This window comes from Chrysochloris asiatica, unplaced genomic scaffold (genome assembly GCF_000296735.1).
Source record: "Chrysochloris asiatica unplaced genomic scaffold, ChrAsi1.0 scaffold00368, whole genome shotgun sequence".
NCBI lineage: Eukaryota > Metazoa > Chordata > Mammalia > Afrosoricida > Chrysochloridae > Chrysochloris > Chrysochloris asiatica.
Genome location: NW_006408886.1, coordinates 986,797 through 996,201, shown reverse-complemented (window position 1 = coordinate 996,201; position 9,405 = coordinate 986,797). Strand labels below are relative to the sequence as shown.

At 43.1% G+C, this 9,405-nt stretch overlaps 1 pseudogene; it reads right to left on the bottom strand.

The window, feature by feature from the left end:
• Positions 1–6,106: 6,106 nt before the first annotated feature.
• LOC102839188 lies at positions 6,107–8,805 on the bottom strand (annotated as a pseudogene).
• Positions 8,806–9,405: the final 600 nt, after the last annotated feature.

The window sequence follows — 9,405 nt, the reverse complement described above, 5'->3', positions numbered from 1 at the left end:
AGGGTCTCTTTGAGTCAGAACCAACTCTACACTAACAGGTTAATGGTTCAATCTCAAAAACGAAGCCTCCAGGACAGTGGTCCTCTGTCAGAAAAATAAACCACTCTATGACTTTTGAAAAATAAAAACAAAATATAACAGTTGCCATAATGTTCTGAACTGACCTCTCTGTCTCGAATTTAACTGGCCCTTTTCTAACCTTGTGTGGATCGTATTAATAAATCTAAGACTCATTCTTAGTTTTGATTTTTCCACAAAATTATCTCCATTAGCTTCAAACTTGTTTAAAAGACTGATGGAAAGATCAGCTTTTGAGCTAGCTGATCTTTGTATAATTCTTGTAGCACCCTTTGAGCTGAAAGTTTGCTGAGGCCAAGTTGATTGTTTGCTAAAAATTGAAAATTCCAAACCATTTGAAATCCCAACTTAGTAACTATCTCATCAATGATAATTCTAAGGTCTTCTTCCACCAGTTTCTATATTTCAGCCAGTTTCTTCTTGGCTCATCTGTGAACCAACCTTCCTTAAAACTCTTGATCCATCTAAAACCATTGTTTGTGTGGGATAGCATTCCCATAAACTTGCTGTAAAGCTTCAGTGATTTGGGAAGATGTCCTCTTGAGTTTTGTTAAAATTTTGATATTAGCCCTGTCCTTATAATCGTTTTTCCATGATATAAAAAGTATACTTGCTTGAAATCACCATAGGGACACTAAGGCAAGTGTTGCTGAAAGAATTTGTCTGCAACCATCCACTGATCACATAGACATGTTTAAACACATTTTGTTTGGAATAAATCTGTGCATGTATGAATTGAAATCCTAGAAGCAATACTTTCTGACTTATCTTCATGTCTCCTTGATCTGCTTTAACACAAAGTTCTACCAACAAAGCCCTACAAAGAACTAGCAAACTAAAGGTTTTGAAATTGTCTCCTGGTAGCCACAAAAACTGCTTCATTCTTGAAAGAAAACAAGAAGAAGGATTCATTCCTTCTTGCTTTCTCATCTCCCAGGTTTGCTTCTACCTTGGAATCATAGGTACCATGTATCTCAGGAGATCATCTGGTATAGTCTTCTGCCTTGCAGGGAAAACGTTATTATGTCTACTTTGTAGATGAGGCAACTGAGTGAATTGTCCAAAAGTGCACAACTAGTTAGTTAGTAAGGTATAATAAGGGCTCTTTCTACTTTATAAGCTACTTTGTAGAAGACAGAAACTCATGGATGTGACTTTAAAAAAAAGCCAGACCATTTCCTACTTCTTTTCTTCCTGCACAAACAGCAAACCCCAAAGTTACCCCTTGGTCTCTTTCCACACGTTTTTTCTAAGTCCTAGCGCTGAGATGAGTCCTCACAAGAAAACAAAGGATTCTTGGAATTTATGTCTGGACTACTGATTAAGCATTCAGCTACTAACCAAAAAGTTAGGGTTTGAACCTGCCAGCCACTAAAATGGAGAAAGATGTGGTAGATTGCTTCTGTAAATACTTAGAACCCTAAAAACTCTGGCCTACAGGCCCACCATGATTTAGATGGCAGTGAGTTTACATTAGACAGCCTGGCAGTGCAACACTGACAAAAATCAATGGAGAAAAAGTCCAACAAAGCTGATGTGGACAACTCAAATTTTTAAGGGAACATGCTGAATGCTGTGTTAAGGGGTCACACGTCTGAAGAGTTTTCGCCCTCTGAATTCCAGACAACCTGAACAAACCAGTGTAAGGATAATATGGAAGAGGGTAGTGATGGGAGAGCCGCTGGTCAGAGTCCAGATAGGATGGTGATTTGATACAATTCGACCCTAAACCTGGTCAATTGGAGTAGCCCCACTGGACACGGTAGAATCATTTCCTCTTTATAAGTTTCCCATGCGTCCATTTTGAAAACCAGTTAACTTTTCTTTTAGTAGGAAATGGCTTTCTTGGGAGTCCAGATGTACCACTGGAAGTGCAGTACATCAGGCATGGATGCCAAATGCCGCTCAAAACCTGGTTTAAGACCAGCTCTCCTTTCACAAGGAGCAGGTCTGAGATGTGATGTGAACACCAAAAGGAATGGGCGCTGAAAGGTGCAACTGACCAGGGAGCTTCGGGGGCTGCCCCACATCATCCACAGGCCAGCAGCAGTGTTTGTGGCTCTTTGATGTTTCTTCAGATTAGAACACCAGGAGGTGTTTCTGGGCCTTTCTAATCAGTAGCTCAAGTTTTCCAAAAGCACCCTCCAATGCACCCTCTTCTCGCCCCCACCGCCACCGCTGCTGCTCTGACCCTGGGTGAGCTATAAAGAAAGGGAACCAACAGCAGCTCCAGGAGGCAGGGAGGCGTTCAGCCCTGCGTACAAAAACCTAAACTTTCTACCGTAAGGAAAGTAAGGCACTAGGCCAGGATCCCCGCCACCAACCTGGGCCGCAACCCACAGCCAGCGAGACTGAGCAGGTCTCCAGCGCGCAGGGTACGACCGAGGGGCAGCGGTGGAGCCCACTGGGACCTGGGGCCCCAGCGGAGAAGGCGGGGACAGCGGGCGAGGAGTAGCCGCGTAGCCAAGGCGCGGGGGTGCAGAGAAACTCGGGCGTGAGGCGACCAGAGGTGCGTGATAATTAGGGCGCGCCGGGCCTGGGGACGCACGAGGACTAAGGGCCCGCGGGACTCCCAGGCGGCACGGCGCCAGGACTCACCCCGAGAAGACACACTTTCAGCTCCCGGATGGCCATCATCTGCTCGAAGATGGACTGGGGTCAGGGCTCAGCATCCTCCGGAGCAAGTCCGCACCGCAGCAAGTCCCCACCGCGCCCACGAACGGACGTCCCAGTCTCAGCAATCCCCTCGGATCCCGGACGTGGCGGAAACCCGCACTATTTCTGGGTGACGGGGCCCAGCGCCAGCCAGGCCCAGCCCCGGACGATCACGTGGCGACCCGCCTACAGGCGCCGGGTGGCCATCCGTCTCTCCCACTCCCTGCCTCGGGAACGCCTCTGCTCCCGCCTCCCCTCTGAGTCCTACCCGCGCATCAGAAGATCTTTACCCCTTTGCAGTCCCTCCATCTCTGGAACGCACTGAGACGGCTTCCGTAGCCTACTGAAGCTATTCCTAGGTAAACAGCGTCCTGAGCAGACTGCCTCCTTCCAACTAAGTGGGGGCTGAACCAGAGTCCTTGCCCGGTCCTCAGCCGCAATTTCTCCAACCATTACCCAGCGGTTGTGCCAGCAGGCGGGAGGAGAACATGACCGACTGGAAAAGACCAGACCCCCACCACCAGCCGGCTGTGTATAGTGACGTCTGACATGTGTGGTCCCATTCTCAAGTGACATCCTACCACCTGGGGATAGCAAAGAGAAGAGAATCAGGAGCAAGAAGGTCCCTTTATGCAGTTGCTGAAGCCTTCCCTTGTACCGCCAATCCCCACGCTCACTTGCCTATATTTTGTCCGTAATTCTTAACCATGAATGCATTTTCTTTGAGTATGTAACTGAATTTCATTCTAGAAACAATTGTCATTCTCCTCCCTCCAAAACAGGCATGCCAATGTTTGAGAAAATGCGGTTTTCATAAGAAGAAACCACTTGTTTAGTGTAGGTAATCCTACAACTAGCAAGAACAAAGCTGCAGAAACATACTGGAAAAGAGCACTGGCAACAATCAGTGCAGAAAGACCGGAATCGTTCCCTAGCTAGAAAATGAAGCATGCTCTGACTTCAGACAGCCCAAGTTGTTGTGGTTGGTATCAGCCTTCAAGTAGGTTAGCACTCATAGACTTATAGTGACCCTTTCTTTATAGGGTTTCTGAGGAGTGGCTGGTGGGTTTGAACAGCCAAGCTTCCAGTGAGCAGTCCAGTGCTTTTCCTACATTAGCACATCAGGATTCCATTGTTGTTGTTGCTGTTGTTAGGAGATGACAAGTCTGTTCCAACTCATAGTGATCCTATGCACAACAGAACAAAACACTGCCGGTCCCTGCCCCAACCTCACAATTGATGTTATGCTGGAGCCCATTGCTGCTGACACTGTGCCAGACCATCTCGTTGGGGGTGTTCCTCTTTTGCGCTGACCCTTCATTTTACCAAGGACTGGTCTCACCTGATAATATGACCAAAGTATGAGACACAAAGTCTCCCCATCCTGATTTCTAAGGAGCATTCTGGCTGTACTTCTTCCAACACAGATTTGTGTTTTTCTTCTGGTAGTCCGTGCTACTTTTAATATTCTTCTCCAACACCACAGCTCAAATGCATCAATTACACTACAGTCTCCTTTATTTGTTGTCCAACTTTCACATGCATATAAGGCAATTGAAAATAACATGGCTAGGACCAGGCACACCCTAGTCTTCAAACTGACATCTTTGCTCCTGAACACTTTAAAGAAGTCTTGTGCGGCAGATTTGCCTAGTGCAATATTGTTTTTGTTGTTGAGTGTTGTCGAGTCAGTTCTGACTCATAGCAACCCTGTGAGGAGTGGCTGGTGACCTTGAACTACTGACCTTACAGTCCACACCAGGACTCCAGTGCAATATTAACCTGATGAAAAACAAAGATTGGTGGTTTCCTCCAAATAACAAATTAGTCACAATTAGCCTTCCCTCTCTTCATTCCATGGAACAAATTCTGAATTAGTTGTCAATGTGTAAAAATTGGAATTTTTTTTTTATTAAATTCTGTCTTTCCTTTCAAAATTGAAAATTGGAAGGACTAGAAAAATTAGCCACATGGAAACACTGTGCTGGGCAGGGGCCCACCTTTAATGGTTTTGTGTCATTCCAAAGAACAACTTGTTGATGTGAGGTGCCATCAAGTTAATTTCATTTCATAGTGACCCTATGGACAACATAACAAAACACTGCCTGGTCTGGAGCCATCCTCACAATTGTTTGAGACCATTGTTACAGTCATCGTGTCAATCCATCTTATTGGAAGTCTTCCTCTTTTTCGCTGACCCTCCACTTTTTCTTCCCCAGGAACTTGTTCCTCCAAATGTTCAAAGTATGAGAACATTCTGGCTGTACTTCCTTCATTTGATGTCTTGACTGCTGCTTCCATGAGTGTTGATTGTGGATTCAAGGAAAATGAAGTCTTTGACCACTTAAATCTTTCTCCATTTATCATGGTATTATTGAATGGTCTAGTTGCGAGGATTTTTTCTTTACATTGAGATACAATCCATACTGAAGTCTGCAGTCTTTAATCTTCATCAGTATTTCAAAGACCTCTTTACTTCCAGCAAGCAAGGTTGTGTCTTCTGCATATCACGGGTTGCTAATGTGTCTTCCTCCAATTCTGATGCCACATTCTTCTTCATAGAATCCAGCTTCTCAGAGTATTTGCTCAGCATACAGATTGAATAAGTATGGTGAAAGAATACAACCCTGACATATGCCTTTCCTGATTTTAAACCATTCAGTATCCCCTTGTTCTGTTCAAATGATTATCTGTTGGTCATGTACAGGTTCCTCATGAACATAACTAAGTATTCTAGAATACCCATTCTTCAAAATGTTATCCATAGTTTGTCATGACCTACACAGTCAAAAGCCTTTGCATAGACAACAGTTCACATATTAGATTAAAGCTATACTGAATACTTACAAATGGAAATCAAATTCTCCAAATTCCTGAGACTCTAAAACATGCACATATATATGGTATAGCATCAACACAGATCTGGTACATGCCTGTCTATTGCAAGTCAATTCCTGTATTTGTTCTAGAATCTTCTCAAGAACCCTATGAATATTTATGCTGATAATAATAGAGGCACAAGCACTACACTCCAGGTTTCAAACATGTCCTTGGCAGCTCTTACATCATCACCACAATCAGCAGGACATCCTGAGAAAGGGTGGACAGATCTGATGTGGGGTTTTCTTTTCTTTGCAAAGTCATTAAGAGACTGTGCCATAAAATCTACTAGCAAGTCTCATGACCATGGTCCACACTGTTTAAATCAAGCTTCTAGGGGATGTGTATCGTTCTGTGTCCTTATTGGAAGGTCTTCTTTTCTTCAAGCTACCAATACTGCATCATCAAACCTGATTCCAGAATCTACATCCATGGTGGCCAAGAAGTTATTCTGGAGAAAATGTAGGCACAGGCACAGCTCCCTGATGACTCTTTATTTTGCTAAGAGGGGACCACACTGTTCTTTTAGCAGCATCTTGAATATTTGAATTGCCTTCTAGGCACCCTGTATTAAGAATGTGTTGGCAACAGCTTAAAAAATGCAGTTGAAAACTTCAGCCCCTGTGATTAATATCCTGCCTCTTCAAATGAACTCTGTCATGTTTGGATTTTCCACGCTTTCCTAGAATACATATTTGCCCTTCATGAATGTATATTGTGTCCATGTAAGATAATGACTCTGTATATCCATGCTTCTTTTCTGAGGACTCAGCCATATTGTTGTTGTTAAGTCCCATGTTGGTTCTGACTCATAGCAACTGTATATAGGGTTTCTGAGGCTGTAAATCTTTTCCAAAAGCAGTAAGCCCGTTTATCTCTGGCAGAGCAGTTAGTGGACTCCAAACACTGACCTTGTGATTCACAGTTCATTGGTTATTGTACAGTGCCACACCAGCACTCCACAAAGCCATTGTTGCTGTTAAGTGCCATCAAGTTGGTACCAACCCATAGCAACCCTCTATAGGGTTTCTGAGGAGCGGCTGGTGAGCTTGAATCACTGACCTTGCGGTTCACACTGACTTTGCAGTCCAGAGCATTAAGTATCTACAGTGCCATTGTTATTGTTGTTGTTGTTAGGTGCCGTCAAGTCAGTACTGACTCATAGTGACCCTATGCACAGCAGAATGAAACACTGCCCAATCCTGGGCCAACCTCACTAGTGTTGCCACACTTTAGTCCATCGATGCTGCCACTTGGCCAATCCATCTGACTGGGAGTCTTCCTCTTTTTCTCTGACCCTCCACCTTACCAAACATGATATCCTTCTCCAGTGACTGGTCCCTCTTGACAGTATGTCTGAAGTATGAAAGATGAAGTTTAGCCATCCTGGCCTCCAAGGAGCTCTCTGGCTGCACTTCTTCCAAAATGGACCTATTGATTCTTTTGGCAGCCCCTGGCACTTTCAATATTCTCCTTCAACACCATAACTAAAAAGCATCAATTCTTCTATGGACTTCCTTATTCACTGTCCAGCTTTCATATGCATATGAGGTTATTGAAAATACCATGGCTTGGGTCAGGCACACCTTAGTCCCCAAGCTGACATCTTTGCTCTTCAACACTTTAAAAAGGTCTTGTGCAGAAGAATTGTCCAATGCAATACATCATTTAATTTCTTGACTGCTGCTTCTGGGAGTATTGATAATTGATGCAAGAAGAATGAAGTTTTTGACAACTTCAATATTTCCTCCATTGATAAGAATGTTTTTAATTGGTCCAGTGGTAAAGATTTTTGTTTTCTTGACATTGAGATGTAATCCATACCAAAGGCTGTTCTCTTTAATCTTCATCAGTAAATGTTTTAAGTCCTCTTCACTTTCAGCAAGCAAGGTTGTATCACCTGCATATTGCTAGTTGTTAATGAATCTTCCTCCAATCCTGATGCCACATTTTTTTTTTTTCATAGAACCCAGCTTCTAGGATTATTTGCTCAGTATACAGGTTGCATAAGTATGGTGAAAGAATACAACCTGTCACATACCTTTCCCAATTTTCAACCAGTCAGTGTTCCCATGTTCTGTTCAAACAACTGCCTCTTGGTCCAGGTACAGATTCCTCATTAGCACAATTAAGTGTTCTGAAATACTCATACTTCTCAATGTTGTCCATAGCTTGTCATGATCCACACAATCAAAAGTCTTTGCATAGTCAATAAAGCACAGATAAACATCTTTTTGATATTCTTTGCTTTCAGCCAAGATCCATCGGACATCAGCAATGCTATCCCTCATTTCACAACTTCTTCTGAATTCGGCTTGAACCTCTGGAAATTCTCTGTCAATGTATACTTGCAGCCATTTTTGTATTACGTTGAGTAAAACTTGACTCAAAGAAAGTGTCTGATGATTTCCGCATTCCATTGGGTCACCTCTCTTTGGGATGGGCACAAATACGGATCTCTTCCAATCAGTCAGCCAGAAGCTGTCTTCCAAATTTCTTGGCAGAGATGAATGAGTGCCTCCTGTGCCACCTAACTTTCTTGAAAGATTTCAGTTTTTATTCCATCATTTCCTGGTGCCTTGTTCTTTGCCAATTGCTTCAATGCACCTTGGATTTCCTCCTCCAGTATCATTGGCTCTTGATCATAAGCTACCTCTTGAAATGGTTAAACATTAACCATTTCCTTTTGGTACAGTGACTCTGTGTATTCCTTCCATCTTCTCTTGATGCTTTCTGCATCATTAAATAACTTTCCCAGAGAATCTTTCCATAACAAAAGTTGAGGCTTGAATTTTTTCTTCAGTTCCCCCAGCTTGAGAAATACTGAGTGTGTTCTTCCTTTTTGGTTTTCTGATTCCAGATCTTAGCACATTTTGTCGTAATAGTTGGCTTTATCTTCTCAACCTGATCTTTGAAATTTTGTGTTCAGTTCTTGGACCTCCTCATTTCTTCCATTTGGTTTAGCATCTCTATGCTGGAGAACAAGTTTCAGTGTCTCTTCTGACAGTGCCATAAAGTACCTTTAAAATGTTCACCTTCCTTAAAATTTCTGGAACTACATTCTGACAGACTACAATCCTCTCCATATAGATGATTCCTGATGAAGCATCTCTTTTTCCTCCATTGTGTCACAGAGATGACATTTTTATCCATGTGGTTAGGATACTTTTGGAGGAATCAGGAGACCACTTGCTCAAAAGAGGGTTTGTAAGTATGTTTGTTTTCCTTCTCCATGTACTTTTCTGTCCTAAATCCAATGGGTGACTTCAATGTTACTGCTGTAGAAAGCACAAATAGGAAATAGGCTAAACACCAATTTTTAAAACTTCAACCCTCAGTCCTCCATTCAGACTCCAGTTAAATAAATGACACTTTATTCTCCCAGCAGACCACCCATCTGCTTTGTCCTATTTCACCCACATACATTGGAGACTTCCAAATCAAAGGCCTCCAGAGAGAAAAACCCAGAAGTTTGGACTCAAAAATTGACCCATATGCAGACAATCGACCTCTACTCTTGGTGACCCCCTGAGTGTCAGGGTAGAACGGTGCTCCACAGGGTTTTAACTGGGTTCTCAGAAGTAGATCACCAGGCCTTTCTTCTGAGGTACTGCTGGGGAGTCTCAAACTGCCAAACTTGGCTAGCACAGAGAGTGTTAACCATTTGCACCAGGGACTTCATACAGACAATAACAACAAAACAAAACAACCTGCTGCTGTCTAGTCAATTCTAACTCATAGTACTACAGGACAGAACAGGGTTTCCAAGGCTATATATCTTTTTTTTTTTTT